The 13,033-nt window shown below is 47.9% G+C and overlaps 1 protein-coding gene across 10 annotated transcripts in view; it reads left to right on the top strand.

Moving 5' to 3' along the window:
• The window catches only part of NMU (neuromedin U), a 183,134-nt gene extending 170,373 nt beyond the window's left edge, over positions 1-12,761 (top strand). For all 10 annotated transcript variants that reach the window (XM_075334284.1, XM_075334277.1, XM_075334258.1 and 7 more), the window contains one exon: positions 12,286-12,761. The gene's annotated coding sequence lies outside the window, so the exon portion shown is untranslated. The remainder of the gene's footprint in view (positions 1-12,285) is intronic.
• The last annotated feature ends 272 nt before the right edge of the window (positions 12,762-13,033 follow it).

Below are 13,033 nucleotides of genomic sequence, written 5' to 3'. Positions count from 1 at the left end.
GGAGTACAGGAGAGGAGGCAAATGCTCGCTTCAGAGAGCAAAACGCGGCGTCGGCCGCAGGTGACCAGTCCTTTGGATTAGCCTCCTTCTTGGTCAAGGCGGAGAGAGGAGCAGTCAGGGCAGAGAAGTGAGGGATAAACTGGCGGTAGTAGTTGGCGAATCCCAGGAACCGTTGGATTGCCTTCAGTCCAGAAGGGGGAGGCCAGTTGAGAATGGAGGAGACCTTCTTTGGATCCATCTGCAGCCCTGTACCCGAGATGATGTATCCCAGGAAAGGGAGAGAAGACTGCTCAAAGACACACTTCTCATATTTGGCGTAGAGACGATTCTCTCTCAGTCTCTGTAGAACCAGCCGTACGTTCTCTCTGTGGGTCTGGAGGTCCGGAGAGAAGACAAGGATGTCATCCAGATAAACTACTACACAGATGTAGAGGAGGTCCCGGAAAATGTCGTTCACCAATTCTTGGAATACGGCAGGAGCGTTACACAGACCGAAGGGCATTACGCAGTATTCATAGTGCCCATCGCGAGTATTAAACGCGGTCTTCCATTCGTCCCCAGAGCGGATACGAACTAGGTTGTAGGCACCCCGAAGATCCAGTTTGGTGAACACACGGGCTCCTCTGAGCCGGTCGAACAATTCGGGGATGAGCGGCAGGGGGTACTTGTTTTTTATGGTGATCTGATTCAAACCCCGGTAGTCAATGCATGGGCGTAGGTCACCCTCTTTCTTCTTAACGAAGAAGAAGCCTGCTCCCGCAGGAGAGGAGGATCTCCGGATGAATCCCTTTGCCAGGCTTTCTGTGATGTAGGTAGACATGGCCCTGGTTTCGGCTGGAGACAACGGATATATCCGTCCTCGAGGTGGTGTTGTTCCTGGGAGCAGGTCGATGGCGCAATCGTAGGGACGGTGTGGCGGAAGTACCTCAGACTCCTTCTTGTCAAAAACGTCTGCGAAGGACCAATAGGCCGAGGGCAGTTCCGGTAGGTTCTCCGGAACCGGAGGTCGTTGGATGGGTTGTATAGACTTCAGACACCTCTCATGACAGGCGGAGCCCCATCGGGTGATTTCGCCAGTGCCCCAGCTGACTGATGGTTCGTGTGTCCGCAACCAGGGAAGTCCCAGCAGGATTTGATGGGACATGTGTGGAAGGACGTAGAGAGCGATGTTCTCGGTGTGCAGGGCACCGATACGCAGTTCGACCGGCCTGGTGACCCAGGAGATGGTATCAGCGAGGGGTCTCCCATCCACAGAGGCAATCACTAGGGGCTTATCGAGTAGAGTAACAGGCAACTGGTACTTGTCCACCGTGGCCTGCTGGATGAAATTGCCTGCTGCTCCAGAGTCGAGGTATGCCTCAGCCGTGAAGCGCGTCTCTCCCGCTGACACTTGCACGGTCCACATAACCGGGTCTGAGAGAGTCCCAGCACCTAGGGTGGCCTCTCCTACCAACCCTAGGCTTTGGAGTTTCCCGGCCTCTCTGGACAGGAGCGTAGCAGGTGTGTGTCCTCTCCGCAGTAGAAGCAGAGACCCTTGGCGAGCCGCTCTGCTCGACGTTGTTCAGACCGCCGTACTCGGTCAATCTGCATGGGCTCGTGGACGGGAATCCCAGCTGTTGATGACTGAGGTACGGAGGGCTTCCGTGGAGGAGAGGAATGCCGTACCGGACGTCTCTCACGAGATAGCTCTTTGGAGCGCTCCTGAAAACGAATGTCCACTCGAGTTGCTAGGGCAATCAGGGCATCTAGGGTGGAGGGCACGTCACGACCCGCCAACTCGTCTTTGATGCGACTCGAGAGTCCTTCCCAGAAGGCGGCTGTTAGGGCCTCATTATTCCACCCGAGTTCTGAAGCCAAGGTGCGGAAACGGATGGCATATTGGCCTACCGTCAGTGTTCCTTGACGTAAGCGGAGAAGGGATGAAGCAGACGCAGAGGCGCGTCCCGGCTCGTCGAAGGTGCTGCGAAAGGCCTGCAGGAACTCTTGAAGGTCCTTGGTCATAGGGTCCTCCTTCTCCCACAAGGGATTCATCCACGCCAGTGCCTCGCCCTCTAGGTGAGACATGATGAAGGCGACCTTGGCTTGGTCGGAGGCAAACAAATGTGGCAGCTGCGTGAAATGAAGGGAGCATTGGTTTATGAAGCCCCTGCAGGTCTTGGGATCTCCGGCATAACGAGGTGGTGAAGCCAAACGGAGTCGGGAAGCATCCGAAGAGGCTGCCACGGGTGCGGGAGCCGTGGATTGACTAGTGGAGGCCCGGAATGTTGAAGGCGTCACTGCCGCTTGTAACGTGTACAGGCGGGTGTCCACGGAAGTCATAAAGTCCAACATGCGGGTCTGGACTTCACGCTGGCGTTGGAGTTCCTCTTGCAAGGCCGCTAGTGCTGCAGCGGGATCCATGGCCTGATCTTACTGTCAGGGCCAGGCGGTCGGGCAGACCCAGGAGGTGGATCCACTGGTCCGAACTCTAAGATGGTGGTAAGGAGTCCGGTAGCTGAAGCACTATGGGCAGCAGAACAGTCCGTGCAAGTGAGTGTAACGGAGAAGTCCCTGGGACCACGGAGTCACAGATGGTAGTCCGGGTGACGTAGCTCAGGTTCGGAAGCCGAGATGAGGTCAGGCGGGGTCCGGAACCTTTGGAGCGAGATGACTGGTCACCGCAGGGATCCGAGATGGTACGGACTGTCAGATGGCAGACGGACAGCGTGCGGGGTTCGGGATTCAGCAGGACCGGATGCCGAGGCAGGATCAGCTCTAGAAGAGAGATACGTGAGTATGGCAAGGAGACACAAGGAGACCTGACTCCTAGCTTGGAAAACACGAAGATCAGGCCCCGCCCCCTTGGACAATAAACCCTTATATACCCTGTACCTGTTTAGCTTCATTTCCTGTTAATGGACGCTGGCCCTTTAAGAAAGGGTCAGTGACCACGCGCGTGCCCTAATGCGCATGCGCGCCGCCCGGGTGCCAGAAGCCAGGGAAGGAAGCTGAGGGGAGGACGCAGGGGAGCCGGCCAGGGCCTGGGAAGCCGTCAGACGCCGGGATCGGAGGCCAGGGAACCTGGGAAGGACGGGCACCGGAGGCTGGAGAGCGGGGAGCGTGGCAGGTGAGCCGGGGAGCGGGGCAGAGGACCCGGGGAGGGGAGCCGAGGACCCGGGGAGCGTGACACTAACGGAGCTGTACGCATTGAATGAACTGAACCCCTTTATATTGCATCCCATGATATTTGCTTTTGTTTTATCTTTCCCAGAAGATCTACATTCCAGTCACAATTTTTATAATCTTATATCTACGCCATCTTAGCAGCGGCTACTAGAAAATCTTATTTAATGTATATCCCAGTGCTAGACAAGAAGGCTACAATGTGGTCTGTACCTTTAAGGCTTGACGGGAGGCTGACAGCCGATCCATGAGCTGCATGTATCAGACAGTGATGCACGATATCAGACACGCATTTGACTCTGAAACGATGCAGCGTTTCAGAGAAAACATAATTAATAGCCACTAAAGACTGAGACTAGAGACTAGATTAGTCAGACAGGCAGGTCTCCGGCAACCTCTTTCCGCCCACTAACAGTGACTGACAGGTCTCTCCCTGCATGGGCTTGTAACGAGAGTCCTGTCACTCCAGGGCAGCGGGCAGGAAGAAGCCACATTTCAGTCACACATATGTGTCTAAAATCATGAAGCCATGGTTTGATATTTGCCACACATGGATCGGGCAGCATGTATCAGCTGGGAGGTTACCTTTTAGGCCGCCTTACAGATTATGGAAAAGTTCTCCATAAATTAAATGCCTAATCTCTGATAATTTTGGTGGGACCAGCTGTGAATCTGATGCGCATTGAGGTCTCCTATCTCTCCCCGATATAATATGGTTCATACAGTTATTAATGCTTGATCCTGTTATGTTTAGGCACAGTGGCCAAATGTTCTCATGTCTGAGGGAGTCGGGAGGGATGGGTGTTGCTAAGCCGACTTCTATATTATGTGTATGACCATCTTTAATATCTCTAAAATATTGGACGAGAACTGTTATCAAGTGGACACAAGCAAATGTGCCGCCCCAGCAGCGCATCGAACCTCTCGGATCCGGGGGTAGTGTCTGTTCATTGTTCGTGGCTCGAGGGTCTCCGGACCTGGGGACTTAGGGGCCACACTCTAAAGTAAAGTGGGAATATTTACAGGGGAGTTATAGTTAGTGACACCACCTGTGGTGTGCGATAACTGGGAGTACTGCCGCTGCCGTTGGGAGTACCAGGGGTGATGGAATGGGGCAGCAAGGTGTCATTACCCTCCACGGGTTGGGGTATGTCCCAGGACTCTGGAAGATGATATGGGGTGCCGTGACGGGGAGATCACTCATGTTCTCACTCAGCCAGTAAGCAGACGCTGACAAGCGGGTAAACAAAGTCTCTGGGTGCCGCTGCCTCTCAAGGGGAGCTCGTCCGGGTCCCGTCCCCTGCAGTGCTGCCTGATGGTCCGTGACCTGCCTCCTGGCACAAAGTTTAGATTAACCGTGGTGGCCCGGTAGTCTGGAACTTGCTGGGTCCTGCTCCCCACTGTGGAATTTTAGTGGGCTGCTTTTATGGAAGGCCCTATCCCCCTCGTTGCGCTAGTGCCTCGATTCTGGAGCTAGTGGGAATAGTCTATAAAGGCTCCACTCTCCACTCTGCTCTCCGCTCTGCCGGGTTGCCTGAAGCTTCTCCCCGACCTAGGGTCTGTGTCCCCCGCCGTGCCTTCAGTCCCGGACCGGTGATAGGACCAGGCTGCTGACCGTTCACGTTAACAGGTCCAGACACCTTGACTCAATCCCCTGCAACCGGGGGTCCGACTCCTCTAGGTCCAGACCAGCGTCTGCAACCTAGACAGCTACTCTTGGGAGCCACCGCTCCCTGCCTCCTCCACTTCACTCTACTCTACTCTATTTCACTCTGTTCACTGACACTCCTCACCTTCCCTTCCTGACCCCTAGGTGGGCGACCTTATTCTGTTCAAGTCGTCGACTGGTGTCTGGTGGGTGTGGTGCAGGGTGTACCTAGGATTTGATTTGCTGTTGGAGGAAGCACTGTAAGATGGGGACCCAGAACCATGAGGGATTTGAATACTGCACTGAGGAAAAGGGCGTGCAGTACCCTGTGACGACCTGATAGTCCAGGGGATCACACAAACATACCTCGAGTGGGCTTTATTGTTAAAATGCTGGTGTTCCTCCAGACAATCAGAAAAGTTTAAATGCATTAGATAAAATGCTCCAGTGGATATTGATCCTGTACCTTCACTGTCTTATTCTTGTTTCTCGTGCCTACTACTGTGTTAAAAATTAATTGATGAAAAATGGCAAAACTGATGGGTCTTGACTTTGCAGCCTGTCTACATTTACAGGATGCAGGGTATCATTACATTTAATGCATTGGGCCATTTAAGCTTCTTATTTAGATTAGTGTACAACAGGGCAGGAATCCAGACTCTCTGTCTATACCGTGCCAGATAGTGCTATTCTGTTTGACTGTTTATTGACAGCAGGCTCCTTTGTCTGTTACCCTAAAATTATGTTTGAACTGTGTAATCTCTTCTTAATGATCAGCCAGTTCAACCATTTTTTTTTACTATGAAGAAGGAGAAGCCTTATTTATGATAATTTCTTAAATCATTTGGATAATATATTTCTATTAAACATATAATACAATGAAGCATACAGTCCAACATAAGTAAGTACAGTGTAAACTGGATAATTTAGGAAAGAGAGTGAAGCCCATATAAGATACAATATAGAAGAACCAGGAGAGAGTTTAAAAGGGTGGGGCTAGAATCCCTGCTCATTTACATAGGATACACATAAGTAATAACACATATTTTTATACATGCACATTACACGCCATTACTACACAGGGATGGGTAGGAAGGGGTTACTAGGCCTCACATCACACTGCTACTAGGTTAGAACACATACTGTACATTACCTGACAGGTTTCCTTAAAGTAGTGGACAATCTCTTTAAAATGTAGCGGCCTGAAGCATTTGAAAGAGCTTAAAGGGGTGGTTCACCCATATTTTTTATTGTCTAGTTCGATATTATATTGAGAAACAATGTTTCTCTCAAATACCTTGTGTTGGCAATAGTGCCTGTGAGTGGCGCTATTGCAGACCGCTGTTCCCCGCTCTGGTGACGTCACGTCAAGTGCCGCACACGTGACATCCCTGCGGCCGGCTGCAATCTTCCTGACTCACTGAGCTGTGGGCGGTGATACCACGGAAAACATGCAAACGTTCACAGGGCGATGCGACGCCCAGGGGGCTAGAGCCCCTGCTCATTTACATAGAGAGATGGGAGCCAGCATGATCTGAAAATGGCATGCATCATATAAAAAGTGCAAATTCACAGATTTATTCCAACTGTACTGTAATATAAATGAGATTTTTAGCGAATAATTGATCAATTCTTTGAGCCACCCCTGCCAACGTCACGGCAAATCTTAATAGGGGGTCCTACACTATATTATGTATTTCATGTGCCATGCGGCCTCCTAGATAAAGTTAAAAGCAGAACCATAATAGAGCACACATACCTGTAACCTGTATATATAACCGCTTCTATGTTGCAAAAGAGGCAATAGTGGATAGAGGCCAGCCCAGGTCCCAGCATGTGGAGAAAGCTCTACACATACCAGGACTATATCAGAACTGACCCTCCCAGTGCCAGACAGCAACCATTGATAAAGGCGGACCAGATCCAAGTATGGTGCTTAATTAGCAATGCCTGTGGAAAGGGTGAGGCAACTGAATGTGAACAGCTACCAACAGGAGGAATATATTGCAAACCAAGATCAGGCGTGCATAGCATGGTGGTGACCAGCCACCAGACATTTGTAGCATAACTACAACCAAACAGAGAGAGAGAGGGGAGCCAGCACAATCTGAAAATGGCATGCATCATATAAAAAGTGCAAATTCACAGATTTATTCCAACTGTACTGTACTTTGTACAGTTGGAATAAATCCGTGAATTTGCACCTTTTATATGATGCATGCCAATTTCAGATCGTGCTGGCTCCCTTTTTTTCTCTGTTATGACTGTAGTCATGCTACAATTTTCTGGTGGCCGACCACCACCATGCTATGCACGCCTGATTTTGGTTTGCAATGTATTCCTCCTGTTGGTAGCTGTTCACATTCAGTTGCCTCACCCCTTTCCACAGGCAATGCTAATTAAGCACCATACTTGGATCTGGTCTGCCTTTATCAATGGTTGCTGTCTGGCACTGGGAGGGTCAGTTCTGATATAGTCCTGGCATGTGTAGAGCTTGCTCCACATGCTGGGACCTGGGCTGGCCTCTATCCATAATTGCCTCTTTTGCAACATAGAAGCGGTTATATACAGGTTACAGGTATGTGTGCTCCATTATGGTTCTGCTTTTAACTTCATCTAGGAGGTCGCATGGCACATGAAATACATAATATAGTGTAGGACCCCCCTATTGAGATATGCCGTGGCGTTGGCAGGGGTGGCTCAAATAATTGATCAATTATTTGCTAAAAATCTCATTTAAGTACAGTTGGAATAAATCTGTGAATTTGCACCTTTTATATGATGCATGCCAATTTCAGATCGTGCTGGCTCCCTTTTTTTCTCTGTTATGACTGTAGTCATGCTACAATTTTCTGGTGGCCGACCACCACCATGCTATGCACGCCTGATTTTGGTTTGCAATGTATTCCTCCTGTTGGTAGCTGTTCACATTCAGTTGCCTCACCCCTTTCCACAGGCAATGCTAATTAAGCACCATACTTGGATCTGGTCTGCCTTTATCAATGGTTGCTGTCTGGCACTGGGAGGGTCAGTTCTGATATAGTCCTGGCATGTGTAGAGCTTGCTCCACATGCTGGGACCTGGGCTGGCCTCTATCCATAATTGCCTCTTTTGCAACATAGAAGCGGTTATATACAGGTTACAGGTATGTGTGCTCCATTATGGTTCTGCTTTTAACTTCATCTAGGAGGTCGCATGGCACATGAAATACATAATATAGTGTAGGACCCCCCTATTGAGATATGCCGTGGCGTTGGCAGGGGTGGCTCAAATAATTGATCAATTATTTGCTAAAAATCTCATTTAAGTACAGTTGGAAAAAATCTGTGAATTTGCACCTTTTATATGATGCATGCCAATTTCAGATCGTGCTGGCTCCCTTTTTTTCTCATTTACATAGAGTACACATAAGTAATAAAGCATATTTTTTTACATGCACATAACACAATATTACAACACAGGGATGGGTAAGAAGGGGTTACTAGGCCACACATCACAATGCTACTAAGTTAGAACACATAAATTACCTGACAGGTTCCCTTTAAACATTGGAAAGGTCATCAATGTCTGAGCAGCTGGGGTCCGACATCCCGCACTCTCACTGATCAGCTGTTCTCTGTGCAGGTGGTGGCCAGAAATGCTCACTTTCAGAGCTGCCCCATCTTCTGATAGTGGCTGTGACTGACCGGGTACTGCACATCTACCTCCTATTGATTTGAATAGTAGGGGATGTGCAGTACCTGGCCCTGGCCGCTTTAAGAAGATGAAGCAACTCCAGAACTGAGCATTTTTGGCCACAGGCTGCTGCCGCCAACACCTAGAACAGCTGATCAGCTGGGGTGTCAGATATCGGACACTGGATGATCAGACATTGATGATCTCTCCTAAGGATAGGCCATCAATGTTAAAGTAGGGGACAACTTCTTTAACTCAAGCAAGAAAACCATCAGAATTGCTGAGTTTATAAACAGATGTGTTCACCTCTCAACTCTTAGCAGATCTAGATGTGTAGTTTCAGCTTTGGATACTTTCACGAATATTCACTGGTAGAACATAGTTATTTTATAATGGTGAAAAAATAGGATATGAATTATAATAAATAAAATAAACATTTTTTTTACAATTTCATTGTTGGTTGATTCATTGTTGAGTGAAATCCGTTTGGTTTTCCATATGTCATGCGAGTGCTATGTGAGTGAAAGATGGTTCAGACACTGGGCTGTAAGGGCTCCGTACTCCTTCGCCAGAGAGCGTCAGTGTGTGTGTGTATGACTTTAAGCAGTGTGTGCGACACTAACTATTTTCTTTGGGTTGGTGTCCATCACCCCACAGTCGCTCCCCATCATAGATGCAGTGGACAAACGCGTGACACAGGAATACTTTGTCAAACCAAAACTTGAACAGTTTATTCTTTCCACACTATGACAGACATGGCCTCCTTTCTGACAGTTTTGTGGTTGCTGTTACTTTGGGGTACTCTCAGTCAACCTATTTTCGCTATGTTGGAAGTAGTCCACAAGCTGCCGGACATTTGTGTCTCCATTCCCCCACTCTTCTTCTCACCGCTGTCCGCTTCTGGGCCCCGATGGCTATCTAGTCTCACAAGCCCTCAGCTTACCGGGGGGGAAGCCATAGGGTTTGAACCTTTAAGAGGTTACCTCAGGGTTCCTTGACTGGCTCCTGACACTGTGCCACATCTTTACTCCTCGAACCCTTATGCAGAACTCCCTGTTACCAGGCCTATCTCTCTAACCAACACACTGGCCATCTGTCACTCCTTACCTATCTTATCTAACCCACCGCGGTTCTTGTCCGACCTCTAGATGGTGTCAGCTGCTACATTTTCCCGGCTCTGCTACATTGGGATCTCGCACTTCACTAGCAGCAGTAGTCATTTTTCCAAATACATGACTCCGGAATGTTTGACTAAAGGCCTAACTATAAACTAACCAATCCCCACCCACTAGGATTCTTATCTAGAACAAACACAAATACTGTGTGACATTGGATATAAAGGCCACAGCAGCCCCATTTATTAATAACAAAACATAATAAATATAACATTTCAAATGTTCGTTGAAGAACACCCAAAGGAGGGGGGGTAACTGAAGGTTCACAAAAACTGTTCAGTGCAACATCAGCCGACCTCTTGCCCCCAGCCACACCACACCGACTCCAGAGCACCTGGCCAGATGTTGCCCACCCCATGTCCCGCTGAGACTCAACCCAGCAGGGACCCGTCTCACCAAACACTTGCACCACTAGAGGTAACCTGCTCCTGCACTGGGTTCCGTCCTCTCTTCTGTGCAAGTCCAACCTTTTGGGACAAGATGGTAATGCTCTTGGGGCAACAGCAGAGTCCATGGCGCCAGGACAGTGTCCATGGTACAGGTGTGAGCAGGTTTGTCACCTACCCAAAAGTCCCGCGTTCCAGCAGAGGGAAGTGCAATGTGCACACAACAATACAGGGAGGGGAAAAACCAAACTCACAACTTCGGCTGCTCTGGGCCAACTTCAGGGATTGGGTCTCCTGACCCGTCTCCCTCATGTAATGCATAACAGTCCCATGCATCTCTCATGCAACCAGCACAACTAAGGGTGTGTTTTGAAGAACATCCTCAGACCCAGGTCGTCTTTGATTTAGCGACTTTTACATAAACAGCCAAATGGCACCCCTTGGCAATGTTCACCACTGCCAGAGGACCCGCCGCCTCTGTCGTTCTGGTGTGAGGCTCCAATGTCACTCCTGCGAAGCTGACCTTAGTCTCTCCACTGGGATGGCGAGTGAGCAGGGTTAGTAACACTGAGAGGCCATTGCTCGGCCAGCTGATCTCAGGCCACAGCACCTCCAGAAGGCCCCCTCTGCAAGTGCATGAGCCACCACCACCACAGCGTACCAACCCCAGGGTCCGTCCTCATTTATGAAGTGGACTCGGCCTCCACAGGTCAGAGCAGTGCCTTCGCACACAGCCCCTCCTCCTGGATAAACCTGTAGCCACGCTCTTGGTCTAGGTGGTGGATTAACCTGTAGGTAAGGTGGTTGACGACGGCGCAAGAGTGGGGCCTCTTCTGGTTCATCCGCCTGTTACTTCAAGGCCACCACCCATTCAATATCAGCTTCTTGGGAAGGGCTGGCTTTCTTGGGTGCACCCTCCAGAGGTGGGCACCACTGAACAGGGGGCGTTTTTTAATCCCCATCTTCTGAGCATACAGGGCACAGCTTTGCGCTCTTTTCTTTCTCTACCACTCATGATGGGTGGGGCACATGATTGGTCCCAGGTCATGTCCTGCCATCATTGTTTGAATGGCCAGTAGTCTTTTCAATGAAGGGGTCTTCCCCAACACAGACAATTAATATAGAACAGCAGAGGAGGAGACTACCTCATACATGTGTGCATTAAGTAGTTATTATTCTTAGTGAAAGCTCATCAATAAAAAGGTTCTGGAACAACCCTTAAAACAATAGATCAAATCCTGATGACACATTGCCTTTGAACAGATAGCTTTACTTATAGGGAACCAACCACCATGTTTTTGCCCTATAAACTAGAAGCAGTGCCATAATGGTGTTAGCATGCTGATTAAAATGATACCTTTAGCTGAGAAGTCCAATGCTTGATTGCAAAATAATACATGTTCAAACCTGCACAAATGACATCATTGGTGCAGTGGCTTGAGCATCGGGCAGAACTTTGTGGGTCTGGTCCTCTGTGATGATTGTTCTTCCTACCTTGCCTCCTTGTCTTCATTTAAATTTTGCTCTCCCATCATTACCGCTGTTGGTGGTGTGTGTACCTTGCTATTGTGGCCTTGTCTTCAATAAAATGGCGCCGGAATCAGCGCATGCACATTCCACAATCTCCAGTGCCATTTTACTGAAGATATTGTGGAGATAAATGTGAGCGGTGGCGGCTCATGCACAGATTTAATTTTTTTTTTTCCATTAGCACATTCGCTGACACCACCGCTCATAGTTATCTCCACAGTGTCCTCAGTTAAAAATCGCCGGAGATTGCAGTACGTGTATGTGCTGATTTCGATACCATTTATTGAAGACAGCATCACAATAGCAATGCACACTCGCCACCAATAGTGGTAATGATGGCTGCAGCGCAAAATTTAAATGAAGACAAGGAGGCAAATCAGGAGGAGGAATCATTACAAAGGTCGCGACCCACAAAGTTCCACCCTGATGCTCAAGACACTGCACCAATCATATCATTTCTAAAGGTTTGAACAAGGATTATTCCGCAATTAGGCCTCGGATTTCTCAACTAAAGGTATCATCTTAATTAGCATCCTAGCGCCATTATGACACTGTCTCTAGTTTATAGGGCAAAAACCTGGTGGCTGGTTCCCTTTAATCTTTGTACAGCTTAATTTTAGCAAGTTCTATGTTGTAGTAGACAACATTTCATGACTAGTTTACTATAAAGAAGAAACATATCGTTAACTTCTTCATTTCTTTCTTACAGATAGCTGATGAAGGTCTTACCCAAAAAGACTTGGACACCCCATATTGTAAACTTGTAACAATCTTTCACAATAGAATGTAAAGGATATTATCATAAATTATTTTTGGCTATCATTGCCAAATTTTCCTTAATTTCTTACTTATATTAAAAGCATATTAAAACATTGTTTTTCAGTGTTCTACTGTGTATACTACGGTGTATAATGAGAATGACTAATGACGGGTGCAGATGAACTCTGCATGCCGAATGCTGCCGCTCTGAAACTTGCTGGAGGCGTCTATAATGTCTTGTAAATAAATGCACTTCTCTGATCAATGTTTTTAAAACATTTTGTATCTGTTTGATTGTTTCATTTCCTTACACATCTGTTATATTACGTGTGTCACTATCAACCAGATAAATGCAACTCACTCTTTATTTTTGTCTTATTGTAGTGAAATGTTATGCTAAATAAAATTAACATTTGTTTAAACAAATTCAGTCAAAGATGCTCTCTAGCAAGGTAAATATGATCAGTTTATCCTCAGACCATGAAATTATAACCATTACAGTATGTTTTCAAGTGTTTTACTGTGGATTAAAAAATACAAGAATAAATGGATTCACACATATAAAATAATACAGTTTATTAACATGGAATGCATCAGATGACGAACTATTATTTATATCATGTACAATTACTCAAAACTGGAGACGGGCGAACCCACAGATATTCCGGTTCGGCAGAGTCAACAAGATTTTTTTAAAA

Source organism: Anomaloglossus baeobatrachus, chromosome 1, assembly GCF_048569485.1.
Source record: "Anomaloglossus baeobatrachus isolate aAnoBae1 chromosome 1, aAnoBae1.hap1, whole genome shotgun sequence".
Taxonomy (NCBI): Eukaryota; Metazoa; Chordata; class Amphibia; order Anura; family Aromobatidae; genus Anomaloglossus; species Anomaloglossus baeobatrachus.
This window is presented reverse-complemented; position numbering and strand designations above follow the sequence as displayed.